The sequence below is a fragment of the Symphalangus syndactylus genome, chromosome 9 (assembly GCF_028878055.3).
Source record: "Symphalangus syndactylus isolate Jambi chromosome 9, NHGRI_mSymSyn1-v2.1_pri, whole genome shotgun sequence".
NCBI lineage: Eukaryota > Metazoa > Chordata > Mammalia > Primates > Hylobatidae > Symphalangus > Symphalangus syndactylus.
The window spans coordinates 50356944-50380135 of NC_072431.2; the positions used below are offsets into that span (position 1 = coordinate 50356944).

The 23192-nt window shown below is 37.8% G+C and overlaps 1 long non-coding RNA gene across 2 annotated transcripts in view; it reads left to right on the forward strand.

Annotated features, from left to right (window-relative positions):
- Positions 1–22331, forward strand: part of LOC134737500 (uncharacterized) — an 80395-nt gene extending 58064 nt beyond the window's left edge. For both annotated transcript variants that reach the window (XR_010122490.1, XR_010122491.1), the window contains exon 3: positions 22261–22331. This is a non-coding gene — a long non-coding RNA (uncharacterized lncRNA). The remainder of the gene's footprint in view (positions 1–22260) is intronic.
- The last annotated feature ends 861 nt before the right edge of the window (positions 22332–23192 follow it).

Below are 23192 nucleotides of genomic sequence, written 5' to 3' on the forward strand. Positions count from 1 at the left end.
GTATATGTGCACAATGTGCAGGTTTGTTACATATGTATCCATGTGCCACGTTGATTTCCTGCACCCATTAACTCGCCATTTAGCATTAGGTATATCTCCCAATGCTGTCCCTCCCCCCTCCCCCAACCCCACAACAGTCCCCGGAGTGTGATGTTCCCCTTCCTGTGTCCATGAGTTCTCATTGTTCAATTCCCATCTATGAGTGAGAACATGCGGTGTTTGGTTTCCTTGTGATAGTTTACTGAGAATGATGTTTTCCAGTTTCATCCATGTCCCTACAAAGGACATGAACTCATCATTTTTTATGGCTGCATACTATTCCATGGTGTATATGTGCCACATTTTCTTAATCCAGTCTATTGTTGTTGGACATTTGGGTTGGTTCCAAGTCTTTGCTATTGTGAATAGTGCCGAAATAAACATACGTGTGCATATGTCTTTATAGCAGCATGATTTATAGTCCTTTGGGTATATACCCAGTAATGGGATGGCTGGGTCAAATGGTATTTCTAGTTCTAGATCCCTGAGGAATCGCCACACTGACTTCCACAATGGTTGAACTAGTTTACAGTCCCACCAACAGTGTAAAAGTGTTCCTATTTCTCCACATCCTCTCCAGCACCTGTTGTTTCCTGACTTTTTAATGATGGCCATTCTAACTGGTGTGAGATGGTATCTCACTGTGGTTTTGATTTGCATTTCTCTGATGGCCAGTGATGATGAGCATTTCTTCATGTATTTTTTGGCTGCATAAATGTCTTCTTTTGAGAAGTGTCTGTTCATGTCCTTTGCCCACTTTTTGATGGGGCATCTTTTTTTTTTTTTTTTTTTTTTTTTGAGACAGGGTCTTGCTCTGTCACCCAAGCTGGAGTACAGTGGCACGATTATAACTCACTGTAGCCTCAAACTCTAGGGCCCAAGTGATCTTCCTGTTTCAGCCTCCCAAGTAGCTAGGACTGCAGGTGTGTGCTACCTTGCTTGGTTAATTAAAAAAAAATTTTTTTTTTTTTTTGTAGAGATGTGGTCTCACTATGTTGCCCAGATTGGTCTTGAACTCCTGGACTCAAGTGATCCTCCTTCCTTGGCTTCCCATAAGGGCTGAAATTGTGAGCTATCATGCCGAGCCCCATTCACCTGTTGATGAACGGTTAGGTTGATTCTGTATCTTGGCCCAACATAAAGAAATGATAAATATTTGAGGTGATGAATATGCTGATTACCCTGATTTGATCATTATATATTGTATACATGTATGAAATATCACTCAGTACCACAAAAATATGTGCAATTATTAGGTGTCATTTAAAAATAAAAAATATTCCTTTTCTTGTTGTGGAACTAGAATAATGTCCCAATTCACTTTATGGTTGGCAAATATATTTTTCCTTAGAAATAGGAAACCAAGGGGATGATATTCCTGCCTGTGATGCCCCAAAATATTTATGCCTCATGTTAATTGAAACTATTTCCAGAGCAGTTTAATTCAACCCATCATAGAGGGTGCTGGTCAGGTAAGAATGGCTCTTTGGAGGCCTGGATGACAATCTTTCCAGTTTCCCATGAGATAACAGATAGAGCCAAGAAGTATGGGAAAGAAATTGTGGGCAGTATAGAAATCTAGCAAAAACATAGGAACCAGAATCATTTTGCAGTTTTTTTTTTTTTTTTGGTACAGATCTATTTTTGTGCTATTGTAAAAGATGTTTAAAAATATTGTGATTGTTTGCTGCTAGTATATAGGCATGCAATTGCTCTTTATACACTGATCTTGTATGCTGCAGCCTTGCTAAACTCATTTATTAGTTCCGGTGGCTTTTGGTAAATTTTGTAGGCTTTTCTTCATAGGTAAGTATATTATCTGCAAAAAATGCTTACTGCCTTCTTTCCAATCTGAATGCCATTTATGTATGTATGTATGTTGTATACATATTTGCTTATAGTACTGGATGAAACTGTCACTACAGTGCTGAAAGAAGGGTTTTCATGGTGGAAATTCTTGTTCTTAATCTTTATTAGGATGTTAGCTACAGATTTTTCATAGAAATCCATTACTGGGCTGAAGAAATTCCCTTCTATTTTCAGTTTGCTGAGAGGTTTTTTTTTTTTAAGATTTTTTTTTTTTTTAATGGATGTTGGATTTTGTCAAATGCTTTTTTATGCCTCTTTTGGGATGATCATATGGTTTTCCTTTTTAAATTGGTTAATGTAGTTAATTATATTGATTTTCTGAATGTTAAACCAATCTTATATTCCATACTTCTTAAGAATTTATATATCTATATTTATGAGGAATGTTGGTCTGTAGCTTTCTTTTATTGTAAAGTTTTTGTCTGGTTTTGGAATCAGAGTAAAGCTGCCTTCATAGAATGAATTGGGAAGTATTTCTCTTTAAATTTTCTGAGTTTGTGTAGAATTGTGTGTTAGTCTGTTTTTGCATTACTCTAAAGGAATACCTGAGACTGGGTAATTTATAAAGAAAAGAGATTTAATTGACACAGAGTTCTGCAGGCTATGCAGGAAGTGTGGTTCTGACATCTGCTCCTGGTGAGGCCTCAGGAAGCTTACGATCATGGCAGAAGGCAAAGGGGGAGCAGGCGTGCCTCGTGGTGAGAGCAGGAGCAGAGGGAAAGTGGGGAGGTGCCACAATCTTTTAAACCAATTAGATCCAATGTGAACTAAGTGAGCAAGAACTTACTCATGATCACTAGGACAGCACCAAGCTATTCATGAAGGATCTGCCCCCACGATCCAAACACCTCCCATCAGGCCCCAACATCAACACTGGTGATTACATTTCAACATGAGATTTGGAGGGGACAAACATCTAAACCATATCAAATTGGTATTACTTCTTCCTTATATGTTTGATAGAATTCCCCAATGAAGCTATCTGACTTGGAGTTACTATATTTTATGAAAAGTTTTAAAATTACAAATTTAATTTCTTTAATAGATAAAGAACTATTTATCTTCTTATACTTACATCAGCTTTGGTGGTCTGCTTCAATAAATTTGTCTATTTCATCTAAGGTGTCAAAATTACTGCCTTAAAGTTATATCTCTCCTCTCCTCTCCTCCCCTTCCCTCCCCTCCCCTCCCCTCTCCTCCCCTCCCCTCCCCTCTCCTCCCCTCGGAGACTTAGTCTTGCTCTGTCACCCAGGCTGGAGTGCAGTGGTGTGATCTCAGCTCACTGCAACCTCTGCCTCCTGGGTTCAAGTGATTCTCATGCCTCAGCTTCGAGAGTAGCTGGGATTACAGGAACGCGCCACCTTGCTTGACTAAATTTCATATTTTTGTTAGCCAGGCTGGTCTCAAACTCCTGACCTCAAGTGATCCGCCTGCCTCGGCCTCACAAAGTGCTGGGATTATAGGTATGGGCCACCGTGCCCAGCCTATTTTTCCTTTTAATACATGCAGAATTCGTAGTGATGTTCCCTCATTTTGATATTGGTAATTTGTGTCTTCATGCTCTTTTTTTCTGATCAGTCTGGATATAGGTTTACTAATCTCTAAAAAGTTTTTGGTTTCATAAATTTTCTTCATTATTTTTTGTTTTGATTTTTGTCTTTATTTTTATTATTTCCTTTTTTTCTGCTTACTGTGGGTTTGATTTTTTCCCCTTTGTTCCAAAGATAGAAAGGGTTGTTGATTTCAGAATATTTCTTTCCTAATATATACATTATGAACTATATATCCCTCCAAGTATTGCTTTTGCAGTATTTCACAAATGTTAATATGTTTTGCTTTCATTTTCTTTTAGCTCCAAATAACTTTCTAAATTTGCTTTTGATTTCTTCTTTGGTCAATTGTGTCTCTAGAAGTGTGTTATTAAGTTTCCAAATATGAGGGGATTTTCCAGGTATATTTCATTATTGATTTCTAATTAAGTTTTACTATTGTCAGAGAACATACATCATAAGATTTAAAACCTTTACATTTATTGAGACTTGTTTTATGGCCCTGAAAATGGTTGATCTTTATACAAGCTTTGTGTGCCCTCCAAAAGAATGTGAGAGATGATAAAATCTCTAACCAAAATTCTGGATTTGCCTATTTCTTTGTATTTTTATCAGTTTTTGTCTCATGTATTTTGAAGATCTGTTACTTGGTACTTAAACCTTTGGAATTCTTACTCTTTGTGAGAAATTGAACTTATTATTATAAAATGACCCTCTTTTATCTTTGTAATATTCTTTACTTTGAAATCTACTTTGGCCAATATTAATATAGCTGCTTTGGCTTTTTTTTTTTGATTAGTGTTAGCATGGTCTACCTTTACTCATCTTTTTAACTGCTAACCTATCAGTGTCTTTATACTTAAAGTACATTTCTTATATATAGCATACAGTTGGTCTTGTTTGTTTTTTATCCAATTGAATAATCTCTGCCTTTCAACTACAGTGCTTAGACTGTTTCCTGTAATATGATTAGTAAATTGGTTGGTTTTAAACCAATTACCTTGCTATGTATTTTGTACTTGTCCCTCAGTTTTCTCTTTTTTGTCCTTTTCTGCCTCCTTTTTGATTGAATATTTTCTTTTTCTTTTCTTTTCTTTGTTTTTTTGAGATGGAGTTTCACTCTTGTTGCCCAGGCTGGAGTGCAATGGTGCGATCTTGGCTCATCGCAACCTCTGCCTCCCAGGTTCAAGCCAGTCTCCTACCTCAGCCTCTCGAGTAGCTGGGATTACAGGCATGCACCACCATGTCCGGGTCATTTTGTATTTTTGGTAGAGACAGGGTTTCACCATGTCGGTCAGGCTGGTCTCGAATTCCCAACCTCAGGTGATCCACCCGCCTTGGCCTCCCAAAGCGCTGGGATTACAGGTGTGAGCCTCCGCACCCGGCTGAATATTTTCTTTTTAATGATTCTGTTTTTTTCTCTTTTGTCTGCTTATTGGGTGCATGTATGTGTGTATACACACACACAAGGTGGCAAAGAAGTGAAGAATGTGCCATCCCAAAATATGCCTAATAGTTATATTGATTATTTTAAGTTGAAAACATTGGAGAGATTTTAGTTTCAGAAAGGGTGAGCTGACCTGTCTTTCTACATGCAGCAAGTGTGATAAGGATTCCTCTGGTGGAGTACCCTCTCCAAACCCTCTCCTGATCCAGAGAAGGCCCTAACTCTCCTCAATTCTGTGAAGGCTGAGTGGTGAGGAAGCTGCAAAGAAAAGTTGGAAGCTAGCAGAAGTTGATTCATGAGGAAAGAAGCTGACTCCCATAAAATGGAAGTGCAAGGCAGGGGAGCAAGTGCTGTTATAGAAGCTGCAGCAAGTTATCCAGGAGATCTAGCTAAGATCATTGATGAAGGTGGCTACACAAAACAGATTTTTCAATATAGATGAAACAGCTTTCTAGCCAATGCTTTCTTTCTCTTTCTTTTCCTTCGTTTCTTTTCTTTCCTTCTTTCTTTCTTTCTTTCTTTCTTTCTTTCTTTCTTTCTTTCTTTCTTTCTTTCTTTCTTTCTTTCTGTTTCTCTCTCTCTTTCTTTTTCTCTCTGTCTCTCTCTCTCTCTCTCTTTCTCTCTCTCTCTTTCTCTCTTTCTCTCTCTCTCTCTTTCTCTCTCTCTTTTTTTTTGAGATGGAGTCTTGCTCTGTTACCCAGGCTGGAGTGCAGTGGCGCGATCTCCAAGCGCGGCTCACTGCAAGCTCCTCCTGGGTTCACGCCATTCTCCTGCCCCAGCTTCCCGAGTAGCTGGGACTACAGGCGCCCACCACCATGCCCGGCTAATTTTTTTTTTTATATTTTTAGTAGAGGCGAGGTTTTGCTGTGTTAGCCAGGATGGTCTTGATCTCCTGACCTCGTGATCTGCCTGCCTCGGCTTCCCAAAGTGCTGGGATTATAGGCATGAGCCACCAGGCCTAGTCTCTCTCTCTCTTTCTCTCTCTATCTTTTAAAATTTTATTTATGTAGAGACAGGGTCTTGCTCTGTCACCCAGGTTAGAGTGCAGTGGCACAATCACAACTCACTGCACTCTCAACCTCCAAGGCTCCAGCAATTCTCCCACATCAGCCTCCCAAGTAGCTGGGACTACAGGCGTGTACCACCACTCCCAGCTAATTTTTGTATTTTTTAATTTAATTTAATTTTATAATTATTATACTTTAAGTTTTAGGGTACATATGCACAATGTGCAGGTTTGTTACATATGTATACATGTGCCATGTTGGTGGAGATGGGTTTTTGCTGTGTTGCCCAGCCTGGTCTCAAACTCCTGGGCTCAAGCGATCCACCCACCTTGGCCTCCCAAAGTCCTGGGCTACAGGTGTGAGCCACCCTGCTCTGCCTCGTTTCCACTCATTCTGAAAATTCTAGGGCCCTTAAGAATTATGCTAACTCTACTTTGCCTGTGCTCTGTCAATGGAACAACAAAGCCTGGATTATTATGCATCTCTTTATAGCATGGACATTTTAATCCTACTGTTTAGACCTATTTCTTAGAAAAAAATTTCTTTCAGAATATTATTGCTCATTGACAATGTATCTGCTTACCCAAGAGCTCCAACAATACATGTACAATAAATGTACAAACATATTAATGTCATTTTCTTTTTTTTTTTTTTTTTTTTGAGACGGAGTCTCGCTCTGTCGCCCAGGCTGGAGTGCAGTGGCGCAATCTCGGCTCAGTGCAAGCTCCGCTTCCCGGGTTCACGCCATTCTCCTGCCTCAGCCTCTCCGAGTAGCTGGGATTACAGGCGCCCGCCACCACGCCCGGCTAATTTTTTTGTATTTTTAGTAGAGACGGGGTTTCACCGTGGTCTCGATCTCCTGACCTCGTGATCCGCCCGCCTCGGCCTCCCAAAGTGCTGGGATTACAAGCGTGAGCCACCACGCCCGGCCATTAATGTCATTTTCATGCTGGCTAACACAACATCCATTCTTTAGCCTATGGGTCAAGGACTAATTTTGACTTTGTCTTACTATTTAAGATATATGTTTTGTAAGGCTATAGGGGCAAGACCAACCATTAAAATTTTCTCCATATCAGCAAAATGGAGATCCTCCAATGGATCTGGACAAAGTCAATTGAAAACCTTCTGGACAGGAGTCCTCATTCTAAATGACATTAAGAACATTTGTGATTAGTGGAAGGAAGTCAAATAGCAACATTCACAGGAGTTTGGAAGAAGTTGATTTCAACTTTCATGGATGACTTTGAGAGGTTTAAGACCTCAGTTAGAAGTAACTGCAGATGTGGTGGAAAGAACAAGAGAACTAGAATTGGAAGTAGAGCCTGAAGATGGAATTGAATTGCTGCAATCTCATGATAAAACTTCAACTAATGAGGAGTTTCTTCTTATTTATGAGCAAAGAAAGTGGTTTCTTCAGTTGGAATCTATTCCTGGTGAAGTTGCTGAGAACATTGTTGAAATGGCAACAAAGGATTTAGAATATTACCAACACTTTGTTGATAAAGCAGTGGCAGAGTTTCTTTTGAAAGAAATTATATTGTGGGAAAAATGCTATCAAACAGCACTGCATGCTGAAGAGAAATCCTTTGTGAAAGGAATAGTCAACGGATGTGGCAAACTTCAATGATATCTTATTTTAAGAAATTGCCACAACCACTTCAACCTTCAGCAACCACCACCCTGATCAGTCTGCAGCCATCAACATTGAGGCAAGATCCTCCATCAGTAGGATTATGGCTCACTGAAGGTTCAGATGATCATTAGCATTTTTTAACAATAATTTTTTTTGAGACAGGATTTCACTCTGTCACCCATGCTGGAGTGCAGTGGAATGATCATGGCTCACTGCAACCTCAACCTACTGGGCTCAAGCAATCCTTCTGCCTCAGCCCCCCAGGTAACTAGGACTACAGGTACCCACCACCATACCTAATTTTAAAATTTTTTATAGAGATGGGATCCCACTATGTTTCCCAGGCTGGTTTCAAACTCTTGGCCTCAAGCAATGCTCCCACCTTGGCCTCCCAAAGTGTTGGGATTATAGGTGTGAGCCACTGTACCTGGCCAATAAATTTTAAAATTAAAGTATATTCATAGTTTTTCAGACATGATGCTGTTGCACACTTAGTAGACTATAGTATATTATAAACAACTTTTACATGCCCTGGGTTATATGGTTTGGCTCTGTGTTCCCACCCAAATCTCACCTTGAATTGTAGCTTCCGTAATTCCCATATGTTGTGGGAAGGACTTGGTGGGAGGTAATTGAATCATGAGGCCGGGTCTTTCCCATTTTGTTCTTGGCATAGTGAATGAGTCTCATGCGATCTGATGCTTTTATAAAGGGGAGTTCCCCTACACAAGCTCTCTTTTGCCTGCCGCAATCTAAGATGTCCCTTTGCTCTTCATTCGTCTTCTGCCATGATTGTGAGGCCTCCCCAGCCATGTAGAACTGTGAGTCCAGTAAACCTTGTTTTCTTTACCCAGTCTCAGGTATGTCTTTATTAGCAGCATGAGAATAGACTAATAGACTGGAAAATCAAAAAATTTTTGTGGCAGTTTATTGTGATATTCACTTTTTGCAGTGGTCTGGAACTGAATCTGCAAGGTCTCTGAAATATGTTTGTATATAAGCCCTATTACATTATTAGTAATTTTTTCTGTCAACCTAAATAATCAAAAGGGTCTGAGTTTAATTTAAAGAGAGTTTATTCAAGTGCAGAATTTGAGGATGAGCCACCTGGGAAGCACAGATTCCAAAGAAGTCAGTGTTCTGAAATATAGAAGTTTGGGATCATTTATATAGACAAAACTTACGGAAGCCTAACAGAACTTCATTATCTTTCTGTGTAAGGCTGAATGCATAGTTACAATGATATGATTAGTCAGGGTGGTCTTTTTCTTTGGGGAAAGGCATATTTACCTTCCACATTGAAGACGTAACAGTCATGCAGTCTTGGGTGCCATTTGGTTAGTTGGGTGCAGGATAATAAAGGAGGCAGTTAATCTTGAACAAAGATCAGTGATTGGAAGGGGAGAAGGTCTGGTTTCTGGTTTATCCTAGTCATATATTGAACAAGAACAACGAAGAAGAGAGTTAATCCATAAACTAAGAGGCAGAAGTTGCAGACATGCTACAAGACTCGGTCTCCAGGGCTTAACTTCCCTCTTGGCATAATAAATTTAGAAGGTCCTGAAATTTTTTCTTTTACATTTCTTTTTTTTTTTTTTTTTTGAGATGGAGTCTCGCTCTGTTGCCAGGCTGGAGCTCAGTGGCGCGATCCCGGCTCACTGCAACCTCTGACTCCCCGGTTCAAGTGATTCTCCTGCCTCGGCCTCCTAAGTAGCTAGGATTACAGGCATAAGCCACCACGTCCAGCTAATTTTTGTATTTTTAGTAGAGCCGGGGTTTCACCATGTTGGCCACGATGGTCTCGATCTCCTGACCTCGTGATCCACCCGCCTCGGCCTCCCAAAGTGCTGGGATTACAGGCGTGAGCCACAGCACCTGGCCTCTTTTACGTTTCTTAAACTTCTAATGATATGTTTAAAACATTACAAAATTGTCTCTGTTTACCCACACATTTACCATTTGTGCTATTCTTCATTCTTTATTTAGCTCAAGATATCTCTGGTATAATTTTCATTTCATATAAAGGACTTTCTTTAATATTTCTTGCAGTACAGGTCTGCTGGTGCTGAATTCTTCCAGGTTGTGTTGTGTTGTTTTGTTTTTTGACTGAAAAAGCCTTATTTTGACTAATTTTTAAAACGTATTTTCAGTGCATGTACAATTTTACAATGACAGTTAATTTCTTTTAATTACTTTAAAGATATTTTATTGACTTTGGTTTTGTACCTTTTTTTAAAAATGAGAAATTTGCTGTCCTTATTTTTTGTTATCTATAGTGCAGAGGAGGAAAAATGGCTTCTGTCTACCCTGCCTAAGTTCTTTGGCTGGGTTATGAATTAAATTGACATAAAACAGATGAAGATGAGATAAACCATTTTAATTATGTACGTATGCATGGGAGTCCAACAAAAATGTGAGACTCAAAAAAGGGCCAGATGATTGAAGCTTATTATAGCATCCTGAGCTCCAGAAAGGAATAGAGGCTTGAGACTTCTAGTGGAGTGCTGGGATGGAGATGAGTTATGACAGCATGAAGGGAGAAATTGCATGGTAAATGAAGGTTGCCTCATTATGCAGATAAAACTCAGGTGGTAAAAGTTTTCTCCGAACAGCTCTGTCATTGGTACAGATAACTTTACTAATGGAAATGTCCTTTACAAAAGGGGAGTTTTATGCTTTATTTTAGAAGGTTGAGAGGAGAGGTGAAGAACTTTTCCTGTAGTGGCTGGTTCTCAGTTTCATTTAACTCAAAGTAATCAACATGCCTCGGTGGCATATTCTGGTCTCCTGGCATATTTTGCGGTGGCGTGGCCTGAGCCCCAGTGGTATGCAATGTGTCTTTTTTTCCTCTGGCTTAAGATTTTCTCTTAATCACCAGTTTTAAGTAATTTAATTATAAATGTGCATTGTTTTACATTTATTATTTTCTGGTGCTTGGTTTCTAATCTTATTGTATCTGTGGGCTTATAGTTTTCATCAAATTCCAAAAAGTTTTTGCATATTGCTTATTCAAATTTTTTTTTCCATCTTCCCCCCTCTTTCCATTCTTTTGAGAACTCCCAGGGCATATATATATTAAGCTGCTTGAATCTGTTCCACAGCTTACTGGTACTTTATTTCTTTTTAAATCTTTTTTACCCCCTCTGTGATTAATTTTTTGTTGGTTTCTATTTCAATGGCTTCAATTTCATGATCTTTTCTCCTGAGATATCAAATCTGCTTTTATTCTTACTCAGTTTTTCATCTCAGACATTGTACTGTTCATTCTTCAATGTTCAGTTTGGGGGCTTTTAACATATCTGAGTACCAGCAGTTTCTGTCCTGGAGCTCAGGCTGAAGAGTTAATATTTGTGTATATGCCACAGGAGAGGCTCCAGGGAGAGACAAGCAAGACAGTCTTGACAAGTGACAGAGGGCCAGGAACGGGACAGGACATGTTCCCACCAGCCAGAGTGGAACACCTCGTGATTCTTGAAGCATTAGGTAGAGTACTCAAACGTTTACTACCTCAGTACTGTGACACAATTATCCATAGATTAAATGCTACTGTGGTCTTATCTTTAGAAAGCTGAAAAGCAAGACCCAAAAGGATCCCACTGTTGCCAAGTGACTTAGCTGCATCCAAGAACAAAACCCAGAGATATTTTTAGGAATGCAGAAATATCCAGTACCTAATTAAAGTAAACTATAGGCCAGGTGTGGTGGATCACACCTGTAATTCCAACATTTTGGGAGGCCGAGGCAGGCAGATGGATTGAGCCCAGGAGTTTGAGACCAGCCTGGGCAACATGGCAAAACCTCCTCTGTACAAAAAATGCAAAACTTAGCCAGGCGTGATGACAGGCGTAGCTGCCTGTAGTCCCAGCTACTTAGGAGGCTAAGGCAGGAGGAACATTTGAGCCCGGCATGTAGTGGTTGCTGTGAGCAGAGACTGCACCATTGCACTCCAGCCTGTGTGACAGAAATGTCTCAATAATAAAAAGAAAAAGAAAGTAAACTTTACAATATTTGACATCTAGTTAAAAATTACTAGGCATGCAAAGAAGCAGGAAAATGTAGCCTATAATAGGAAACATAATCAATGGAAGGAGTCCTAGAAATGACACCGATGATACATTTGTAGGAAAAAAAAATACACTAACAGTATCATCATCTATTTTACATATGTTAAGAATGAAACCTATAAAAAAACTTGATAGCTCCTATAACAGTTACATCAGCAAAAAGATCTTTCTCAAAATTAAAAATTACCAAAATATATTTGCAATCTAGCATCTGTCAAGAGCAATTGACACTGCTTTCAATTGCATTGATTTAAAATGAAGTTGATGTCTTAATAAATGAATTTGCCAAATAACAAGCCAAAAAGATGTTTTTTTCCCCCCTTCTTTTATTTCTGGTTCAGGGGGTACATGTGCAGGTTTGTTACATGGGTAAATTGCATGTCACTGAGACTTGGTATATGAATGATCCTGTCACCAAGGTAGTGAGCATAGTACCCGATTGATAGGTAGGCTTTCATCCCACGGCCCCTTCCCATCCTCCTCCCTCAAGCAGTCCCAAGTGTCTATTCTTCTCATCTTTGTGTCCATGTGTATTCAGTGTTTAGCTCTCACTTATAAGTGAGAACATGCGATATTTAGTTTTCTGTGCTGCCTTAGTTTGCTTAGGATAATCCACTCCAGCTTCATCCATGTTGCTGCAAAGGACATGATTTCATTCTTTTTATTGACTATATAGTATTCCATGGTGTATCTGCACCACATTTTCTTTATCCGGTGCACCACTGGTGGATACCTTGGTTGATTTCACATCTTTGCTATTGTGAATAGGGCTGTGATGAACTTACGAGTGCATGTGTCTTTTTGGTAGAATGATTTATTTTCCTTTGGGTATATACTCAATGGGATTGCTGGGTCGAATGGTAGTTCTCTTTTACGTTCTTTGGGAAATCTCCACACTGCTTTCCACAGTGGCTGAACAAACTTACCTTTCTACCAGCAGTGTGTGAGTTCCCCCTTTTCTCTGCAACCTCACCAGCATTTGTTGTTTTTTGACTTTTGAATAATAGCCGTTCTGCCTGGTGTCAGATGGTGTCTCATGGTTTTGATTTGCACTTTTCTAATGATTAGTGATGACCATGTTTTCATATATTTGTTGCCTGTATGCATGTCTTCTTTTGATAAGTGTCCATGTCCTTTGCCCATTTTTTATGGGGTTATTTGTTTTTTGCTAGCTGATTTAAGTTCCTTATAGAGTCTGGATATTACCTTTGTCAGATGCATAGTTTGTGAATAGTTTCTCCCATTCTATACATTGTCTGTTTAATCTGTTGATAGTTTCTTTTGCTGTACAGAAACTCTTTAGTTTAATTGGTCCCACTTGTCAACTTTTGGTTTTGTTGCAATTGCTTTTGGGGACTTAGTAATAAATTCTTTGCCAAAGCCACTATCAGGAATGGTATTTCCTAGGTTTTCTTCTAGAGATTTTATCTTTATGTTTTATGTCTTACATTTAAGTCTTTAATCCACCTTGAGTTAATTTTTGTATATGGGGAAGGGAAGGGATCCAGTTTTAAGGGGTCTAGCATAGTTGTAGGTGTGTGGCTTTATTTCTGGTTCTCTAAACTGTTTGGTTGACCTATGTATCTGTTTTTGTACTAGTACTATCGTGCTTTGGTTACTATAGCCTTGTAATATAGTTTGTAGTCAGGAAGTGTAATGCCTTCAGCTTTGTTCTGTTTGCTTAGGATTGCTTTGGTGATTCAGGCTTTTTTAGTTCCATATGAATTTTAAATAGTTGTTTTCAATTCTGTGAAAAATAATGTTGGTAGTTTGATAGGAATAGCATGAAATCTGTAAATTGCTTTGGGCAGTATGGCCATTTTAACAATATTGATTCTTCCTATTCATGATCATGGAGTGTTTTTTTACTCGCGTTGTCTGATTTCTTTCAGAAGTGTTTTGTAATTCTCTTTGTAGAAATCTTTCATCTTCTTGGTAAGCTATATTCCTAGGTGTTTTATACTTTTTGTGGCTATTGTGAATAAGATTGCATTTTTGATTTGGTGCTGAGCTTAGATGTTATTGGTGTATAGAAATGCTACTGTTTATTGTACATGGATTTTGTGTCCTGAACCTTTACTGAAGTTGTTTATCAGTTCTAGAAGCCTTCTGGCAGAGTCTTTGGGGTTTTCTAGGTATAGAATCATATTGTCTATGAAGAGAGATAGTTTGACTTCGCCTCTTCCTATTTGGATGCCTTTTGTTTCTTTTTCTTGCCTGATTGCTCTGGCTAGGACTTCCAGTACTATGGTTGAATAGGAATGATGTTGGCTGTGGGTTTGTCATAAATGGCTCTTATTATTTTGAGGTTTATTTTGAGGTATATATTTTTCATGGCTCATTTGTTGAGGGTTTTTATCATGAAGGGATGTTGGATTTTATCAAAGGCCTTTTCTGTGTCTATTGACATAATCATGTGATTTTTGTTGTTAATTCTGTTTATGTGGTGAATCGTATTTATTGATATGCATACGTGGAACCAACCTTCCATCCCAGGAATAAAGCCTACTTGATTGTGGTGAACTCGCTTTTTGATATCCTACTGGAAATGATTTGCTAGTATTTTGTTGCAGAAAAATTTTATCAATCAAGACATTAATAAATTGTTATTTATATTGTTTTATGTAAAAAATGGACACCAAAAATATTTTTGGGAATACATAAGTTTTTGTTACTCATTTATCAGTTTTAACTCTGCTATGTTTTATTAGTAATATAGTACTTTAAGAAAAAGCTTTATATTTTAGTAACAGTAAGCAGCCTTTCCCTCTCTTATTTTCTGAATGTGGGGTCCCACATAGTCATTTTATACTGGGATGTACAAATTACACAGAAGGCCCTGCCAAGAAGGAAAAGCAACTCTAAAGCTATTTCAGGCTGTTTCAAAGATTCTCCTATAGTAAAAGACCACCACTAAATCACAAAAGATTCTTGTTCCATTCGTTTTTCTCAAGCTCTTGGGGTCATCAGTCTATTTGTGAACACAGATGGTTAATGAGTCAGCTATGCTGAGGGCCTCAAATATCCATTGTAAAGATACTTTTCAGTCTAGAGTAAAATGGTAGGAAAATGCAATGCCTTAAAGAGTTGAACAGTTAACATAACCATGTGATGCTGAGTGTAAGACAATATAGAGAGGTAGGAACTCTGGCAACCTGGAGGAACTTATTATGACCAAAGGCATATGAACTTAAAATACAACAGCACAATACAACAAAACCAGGGCAAATTTAAAACTTCTGCAAGCCCTAGTCAGCCTGTTTACTGGCAGTTGGAACTCCCATAAAGAGCTGACAATGAAGGGATGACTCTCAGGTAGAAAAAGATATAAAATTGTCCCTGGATTGATTCCATAAATTATCACTGTTGTGAGAATCTCTATAAATCTATTAGCATCCATCATTCAATAAAGAGCTACTGCAATGAATGAAATATAGCAGGTGCTCAATGGTGCGTCTATATATAATCATCATCATTGCTGTTCCTGTTTACACCCGGTTTAGTAGTGGTGGTGATAGAAGTCACAGCGGATGAATACTACGAGTTGCAAACTGGGGTTGAGGAATAAGAAGAGTAAGTACGGGGGCTAGAGGCCCCCCCTTTCTTTTGGAGACAAAGTCTTTCTCTGTTTCCTAGGCTGGAGTGTAGTGGTGTGATCTTGGTTCACTGCCAACCTCCTTCCTGGGTTCAAGCAATTCTCATGTCTCAGCCTCTGGGGGAACTGGGACTACAGGCACGTGCCACCACACCTGGCTAATTTTTTGCATTTTAGTAGAGGCAGGGTTTCACCATGTTGCCCAGGCTGGTCTACAACTCCTGAGCTCAGGCAATCCGCCGACCTCAACCTCCCAGAGTGCTACGATTATAGGCATAAGCCACCAAGCCCGGCCTCCTTTGAAGCTGGTAAGGTGATCTTGGAGAAGGGAGAATGTTCTGGAATTGCTGAGTGAGTGCACCTAGAGGACCAGGTATTCGTGAAAGTCGTGTCCTCATTGTCCTATCACTCAGCCTTTACTGAGTGAGAGTCTCCCATTGACTTTGGGTGCTTCTGACAATTGATTCTACCATTAAAACTGGAGCATTTTGCTCCATTTCTACCTAGCACTTGCTTAAGGAGTGACACCCATCCATGCCATAAAACTCTGGGTGAACTCCCCTCCCCTAATTATCCTCTGTGGATACATTCCTCAGGGCTCTAGGAGGTGCACAAACCCAAGTCTAGTGCTAAATAGAGGGCCTGGATACTTGGCAGGGTGATGGTGGGGAAGCCATTATATGTGTGTCAAGAGGATGAGAGGGGGAAGAACAGAGCAGTGCAAGATGCTTGAACTGAGGTGATGGTTAGGATACCCTATCATGTATTAGGATATGCATCTGCTTTTGTTGAAACTAAATTTAATGATGACTTTTCTAATTCACCTCCAGAGTAGTGTTCTCTAGAAGTTTTTTTGTTCAAACATCTGTCAAAAGAAGCTTTTGAACAGATGTCCTCATAAACATATTTATTATCCTATAAGTTATTTAGAGAAACTAATTATTAAAATAATATGTAAATTAAAAAGCACTCAAAATAAGTTTTAAAAGAATAAGATATAAATAAATGTATGCAGAAGCCCTAGTATTTGTGTACCACCTGAGATGTGCACACTTCACTTTGGAGACAACAGCCCTAGAGGAAGGGCTCAAGAGAAGCAAGCGTTCCATTTTACCGTGAATCCAGGAAGAAGCCTTTAAATTCCTACTAGGCCTCACAGCTGAGGTCTCCACTTACCATGCAGGATAGAGATTATGATACCATTGAAATGCAAGCAGACAATCCAAGAGCATTTCTAGGGAGCTCTAAATTATGAAGCAAATCATATTCAAGTTTGTTTCCAGATATCTCTCAATCACCTTTGAAGGAAAGACTTTGTTCATGGAATGTTCACTAAAATCTTCATCAAAATTTATATTGACTTTCAGGCTCATGTTGGAGAAAGAACTTGTTGGTGACAGTGAACTATTAGGATTTTTATTATATGAAAGCCAGTACAACAAGGGAAATAATAAAAAGGAATATTAAAATGCCAGTAGGCACACTACTATATCTTATATTCTGTTTCTCTTTTGTATATGTTTTCATCCAATTTTCATTTATGTACATGTTTGTTGCATGATTTCAATCAGTAGAAATGTTACCTTGTTTTCTGATCATTTTTTTCACAAAAAAATTTGTGAGATGATAAATGTATATTCCAGTAGTAACATGGAAATGTTTAGTGGCTGCATTATATCCTATCAAATATTAGTATTCAATTTGGCTGTTCACCAATTGTACATATCGTTTCCAAATTTTTCTGTAATATGTAATGTTACAAAGAACAATTTGTGCATTTAACAGGTATAAATTTAGTTACCTTGGAATAATAACCAATAATGATAGCTATCATATACTGAGTATTTACTATGAAGTATGTAAAGTTCTGTGGAGTGGAATTCCAGGGCAAAAACATATGAACGTTATTATTTTTAATAAATGTTGTTAAATTTCTAGAGGCAGTGTAAATTGACTCTACAGCTGAGAAGTAATGCGAGAGTTTACCGCTTTCTCCACTACCTTGATAGCTTTGGGAATTATGAATATATCAGGGTAAAATATTTTATAACTGTAATGGTTGATTCCAGAATTCCTCTTAAGGAGGTTGTAGACTTTTTAAGGAAAATACCTTGACCAGCCAATTAGGGATGAAGGAAGACATTCTGAATACACAGATTGGCAAAAGCCAAGATGAAAAGCTACTGTGAATTCGAAATGAAGAAGAACTTGGTAGTGAAGCACAAGAAGAAAGAGAAAAGGGAGTGAGAAGAGAGTTGAACATAACATGGTAGAAGACTGAAATTCTAGTTCTGCAAATGGCCGAGTGACTTTCATAGCAGAAATATCTCAACTTGCATTTTCAGGTTGTTTGTGTTGTGGCCATGCAAATTCCCTGACATCCCAAATTTGCAGTCAAATCTTTTTCATGTATAGATATCCAGGGGACTGATTGCTTTGTGGGAAATTAAGTAAAACAGTTCCACATCTAGGTCAATGTAGTGTGAAATTAAACAGGATGCATGAAAAGGATGGTGAGATGTTCCCTAAACAAATTCAAAAATGTTAGGAGCTTAAACCAGAGGTGACAACCAAGAGAAGGTAAATTTCTAGGAAATGCTCTGAAGATTTTAAGTATGTTTTCCTTCTAAATGATAAATTTATTTTCTCCTATATGTTATAGTGACTAGTACAATAAAGATATGCAGTGAGTACCTAATAAATGCTTCTTTATTGATTCACTCAATATTGACAGAAATTTGTTAGCACAAATTATCAATCAGTCAAGTCACACAATTGACAAAGCTCCTTTTATTATTTATTAACAAACAAAACCACTAACATTTGAGGGGCAGTCTCCAGGCAATCAGGAAGAGCAGATGGAGTCATTTAACTCTTTTAGATTGCTGGATTGCTGACAGGTGCATGTGGAGTTAGAGCAGCAGTCACCTCCATCTGGCACAGACATGGGTGGTTACTGAGATATTTAGCATGGTAAGACAACGTTAAACAGATACTACCGCAAAGATACAGAATTTTCAATGGCAAAAGTAGATTTTGCCCACTCATGGACTTTACTTTAAAGGGCAAACCTTGATTGGCAATTAATAAAAATAATGAGACTATTTTTAGGTAATGACCAGTTTTAAAATATTAGTCAGGGATATAAAGTTCTGCATTTAGTAGCAGCAAAATGAACCTACTTTTTTCTATTCATTTGGTGCCCTCAGTGCTATGCAGTGTTTCAAGAGACAATCTGAGGGCACTGCTAATTCAGCGACACAGAAAATGCTTTCATATTCCCAGAATTAATTACTCAGGCTTTACAATCTCTAATTCTTTCCTGTAAATTTGACAGAAAATTCCTATAGCAAGTATTATCACCTTTACATTTCTAAATAGTGAGCTGCCTCCATTTTATTTGCTATACCCTCCTTAACTATTACAATTATGTAAAAAATGGAAATAATGTCTTATAAAAATGAGAAACATTACTGATCTCTTTCATCATGCATAGTAATTTGTATCCCTGAATGTATTCAGGAAAAGTCATTTAAGGAGACCCCCCACATGGTTTTGAATTGCACAAATGTGCTTGTTGAAAGGCCACATTTTCTGATGTGGCATTAAGAAGAATGACATTTATTAATCTTTACTGCCAGAGCTATGGAATAGATGACTTAGGCAAGTGTAAGTTTTTAAGCACCAAAAGATTTTTTTTATATGTTCAAAACATTTTTTTAAAAAGTCGGTCTATAGAGGTTGTCTAAAAAAGTGGTTGTGTCCTGTTTGAGATATTGGAATTGAAGTTGAATAAAGCATCACACACACAGCAAAATAATACTCCCTTTTACCCAATTTTTAGACAAAGTGGGAATGCAGTACTTAAAATGAACCAGTGAATTTTATACTTCAGGGATTTTTTTTAGTGGGAACTCTCCTAGTTCCAAGAGTTCTTTGTAAAGAGCAAAAATGAAATCTATGTTTTCAGAAGTATTAATATGTCTAGTCAAAATTTAGCAGTTGGGTTATATAAATAATATTTTCTGGTCAGGTTCAGTGGCCCATACTTGTAATCCCAGCACTTTGGGAAGCTGAGGCGTGTGGATCATTTGAGGCCAGCAGTTTGAGACCAGCCTGGCCAACGTAGTGAAACCTTGTCTCTACTAAAATACAAAAAAAATTTAACTGGGTGTGGTGGTGCATGCCTGTGGTCCCAGCTACTCAGGTGGCTGAGACACGAGAATTGCTTGAACCTGGGAGGTGGAGGTGGAGTGAGCTGGGATTATGCCACTGCACTCCAACCTGGGCAACAGAGTGAGAGTCTATCTTCAAAAAAAAAAAGTATTTTCTTTGAAGGGATACCCAAATACATATTTGAGAAAGGTATGCACAGAAAAGAGTAGTTTCTTTGGTAGGGTAAAATGTTTTTTATCTTCTTTGAGTGGGAAGAATACAAGTAAACTAGGAGACTGAATTTTAAGGCAACCTAAAATTCTGGTCTGACTTTGCTTTGTTATCTTGGGCTAGATACTTACCTCTCTGGGAGTAGTTTTCTCATCAGAGATAGGTGAGTCAGAGTGGGACTAAATAAGCAACAGGATTATTTCTATACTTTTATTATGTTTTTCCATTTTTCCTGGATCTCATTTTTTCTTTTGTAGAGTCATCCATCAATTTGTTAGCCTTCTTGCTTCTTTGAATAAAATGTTGTCTTCTTTCTCCCTGCTTATAATTTTTTTTTGTCTTTAATTTCCAGCAGTTTTACCATGATGTGCTTAGGTGTTCTTTCATTTGTGTTCATCCTATTTGAGGTTTGTATATGCATTTTCTATTTGTTTCTCTATGCATCAGTCTGTATATTTTTACAAACTTATAGTTCATGAATCTTTTCATCAGCTGTATGTAAGTTGCTATTAGACCCATTAGGGGTATTCTTGATTTTGCTTATATATTTTTAGCTCTAAAATTCGTATTTTTTATCATTTCCATTTCTCTGCTGAAATTCTTCAATTTGCCATCTAACTTCTTGAGGGTATTAATCACCATTTAAAAAAATTCATGTCTAATTACTCTAATGAGGTTTTTGTAGATCTATTACTATTATATATTATTCTCTTGATTTTTGGTCAAGTGTTCTTGTACCCTGGTAATTTTGGATTTAATGCTAGATGTCATATATGAGAAATTGGATTCTGAATGATTTTAATCTTTTTTCAAAAAGGATTTGCTTGCGTTTTGATTTAGGCAGTTAGCATAGTAGAATGTCACCTTAATCTAGCCAAGAATTGAGATGATTCAAAGTTAGATTTTAGTGTTTTTGATGGCTGATCCAACATTGTTTCTGACTGATCATATTTACAAGGATTCCCAATTATCTTTCAGGAGTCTTAGCTGAATGTCTTGGTTATTTATCAAGATTCCTTTTCCTTGGTGTGTTAGTCTATTTTATGGTGGTATAAAAGAGCACCACAGACTGAATAATTTATAAAGAACAAAAATGTATTCTCTCACAGTTCTGGGGTCTGGGAAGTCCAAAACCAAAGTGCTCACAGGTTGGGGCCTAGTCTCTCTGCTTCCAAGACAGCATCTTGAATGCTCAGTTCTTGAGATGACAAACATTGTGTCCTCACATGGCAGAAAAACAGGAGTGGGAGAGAGAAAGTCCACTTCCATGAGCCTTTTCTATAGCGGCATGAATCTATTCATGAGGGAGGAGCCCTCATGATAAATACCTTCCATTAGGCCCCACCTCTCCATGCTGTTGCTTTGAGACACACATTCAAACTACAGAACTTGGTATACTCTGAATTCCAATTTATGTCCTCCTCAGCCTCTTACAAGGGTTGGAAATTCTGTTTGGTCTCTCACTCTTCTAGACACAGGCTTCTGCACAACTTTTCAGTCCTTAAGACACCACTGGTAAATTGTCAGAGGCTTAAGGGTAAAACACACTGAATGTTGAGCTCATTTCTCTGTGCCCCTTTTCTCTCTTTGAAAAATCTAAGTTTTTGAAACTCTTTGATGCCTTCAAGCATTTATAGTTTAAAAATGTCTTTCTAATTTTCTATTTTTAGAAAGAAGATTTGTCTGGCAAAACCAAAAACAAAACCAAAAAACCTAATCTTGTGTTCTGACATGAAGCAGAAAATCTCTATTAAGTGTTAAACTCTAAAGTTCTACATTTTTTTGTGATTTTATTTATAAAGGGTGGATTATCATTTCTTAGTAGTTAATCTGTAGAGCGTATATGGCAATAAATAACTAGGGGTTTAGATACTACATTTGTTGTTAAATATATTTCTGTCACCTGTTCTGACTAATGAAGTTTAAAGGCCAAAGTTATAGAATGACTGTCAGAATTTTTCCTACAGGACTACATAGCCATGTCTTCTCTGATATCTTGACATAAACCAGGATGACAGTTCTGTGGTTCTTTAATGAAAACAGGGTTTTTCCATTCTTCATTCCGATGAGAAAAATCTTGGACCAGAATAACCATTTAGAAGCTATTGATCTGAACCCGCAATGAAACTCTGCTTTTCCAAAGACTTTTGGGATATATCAAGGCCAAATCTTAGGTATCTCCATAAATAATTAGATACACAATATTTCCACAGCTGTGCAATACCAGATGGTTTTGCTTTTTTAGGCTTAAAGGAACTTCCTTCCTTTGCAGTTAAAAAGTCAACTATGTCAGGGCCTATACAACCATCCTTCTTAAATGGGACACAGAAGGTCTGAGAGACTTGGATTTGAACTCCATGATAGTCTGACTTTTAGTGGAAGAGAACTCAATTATGTTTGTCACATGTTGGCATCAAAAGATTTTGCCGCCAGTGTAGCAAATGTTTTATCTTTCAACTGAATTATTTAATTTGCAATAATGACACACTAAAAGACAGGTGGAAGTAGTGAAGCTGCATGCCCCACTGACCACTGATTTCACCTCTTAGTCAAGGTTGTCCTTGCAGATTTGCTGAACGGTGAATACTTGGGTCTCTGTTCAGCCCCCAGGCTTATGTTTGTCTTGACTCCCTTCTTTGCACTGCTTTTCTGATTTCTCTATTGTAGGTTCATCTGAGGCCAAATACCTGATGTCAACTTTGTTTTTGCCACAACTTAGAGATAACATAATAGGGGCAGCCTTTTCAATAATAATAAGAGAGAAAAAGTGACCTATTAAATAAAGTTACTTTGGACTTCGGGGAAAGAATTTCTTCCTTTATGAGAAAGAAGTCAAGACCCTTTTCATCTTTGATCATTGGTTAGCTAAAGGTTTTAGAAGGATTAGGACTAAATATAAATGCCAAAATTATCTTTGTTTTTTGTCAACATGTAAAAACATGTCTTTTAAATTGGTATGTTTGTTTTTACTTTTGCTTTTATTGTTTTGAGAAGTATTAGCATTGTAAACAATGTATTTTGTTATTGGTGTTATTAGTTGTGTCTAGCTTATAAATCTAAAGCTTTGTTATTATAAAAATGATACTTGCCTTATTCAAGTATTTCTCAATGCATTTTTATACATATAGACATTTTATATAATATCCTGTAAATAAGATTCTATTATACTATAGTCTGGTGTTTTTATTCACCAAGAACTTATGATACCATTCCAGGTAAATAATTATAGATCATTATCAAGATATGCAAGATGAAACATGGATGTGTGTCATGATTTAATAATGAATTATTTGGCAAGTGTAGAAGTTGCTATGATATGTGTTGTGGGTGGAATTGTGTCCCCCAAAATGATGTCCTGAAGTCTTAACTTCTGGTACCTGTGAATGTGACTTTATTTGGAAATAGGGTCTTTGCAAATACAATCAAGTTAGGTTGAGATCATACTAGATTAGGGTGAGACCGAAATCCATTGACTGGTTTTCCTCTAAGGAGAGAGAGATTTGGAGACACAGATTCCCAGGGAGGAGTACCATGTGACTACAAGGGCAGAGACTGGAGCAATATAGCTGCAAGCCGAGGAATGTCAAGAATTGCCAGCA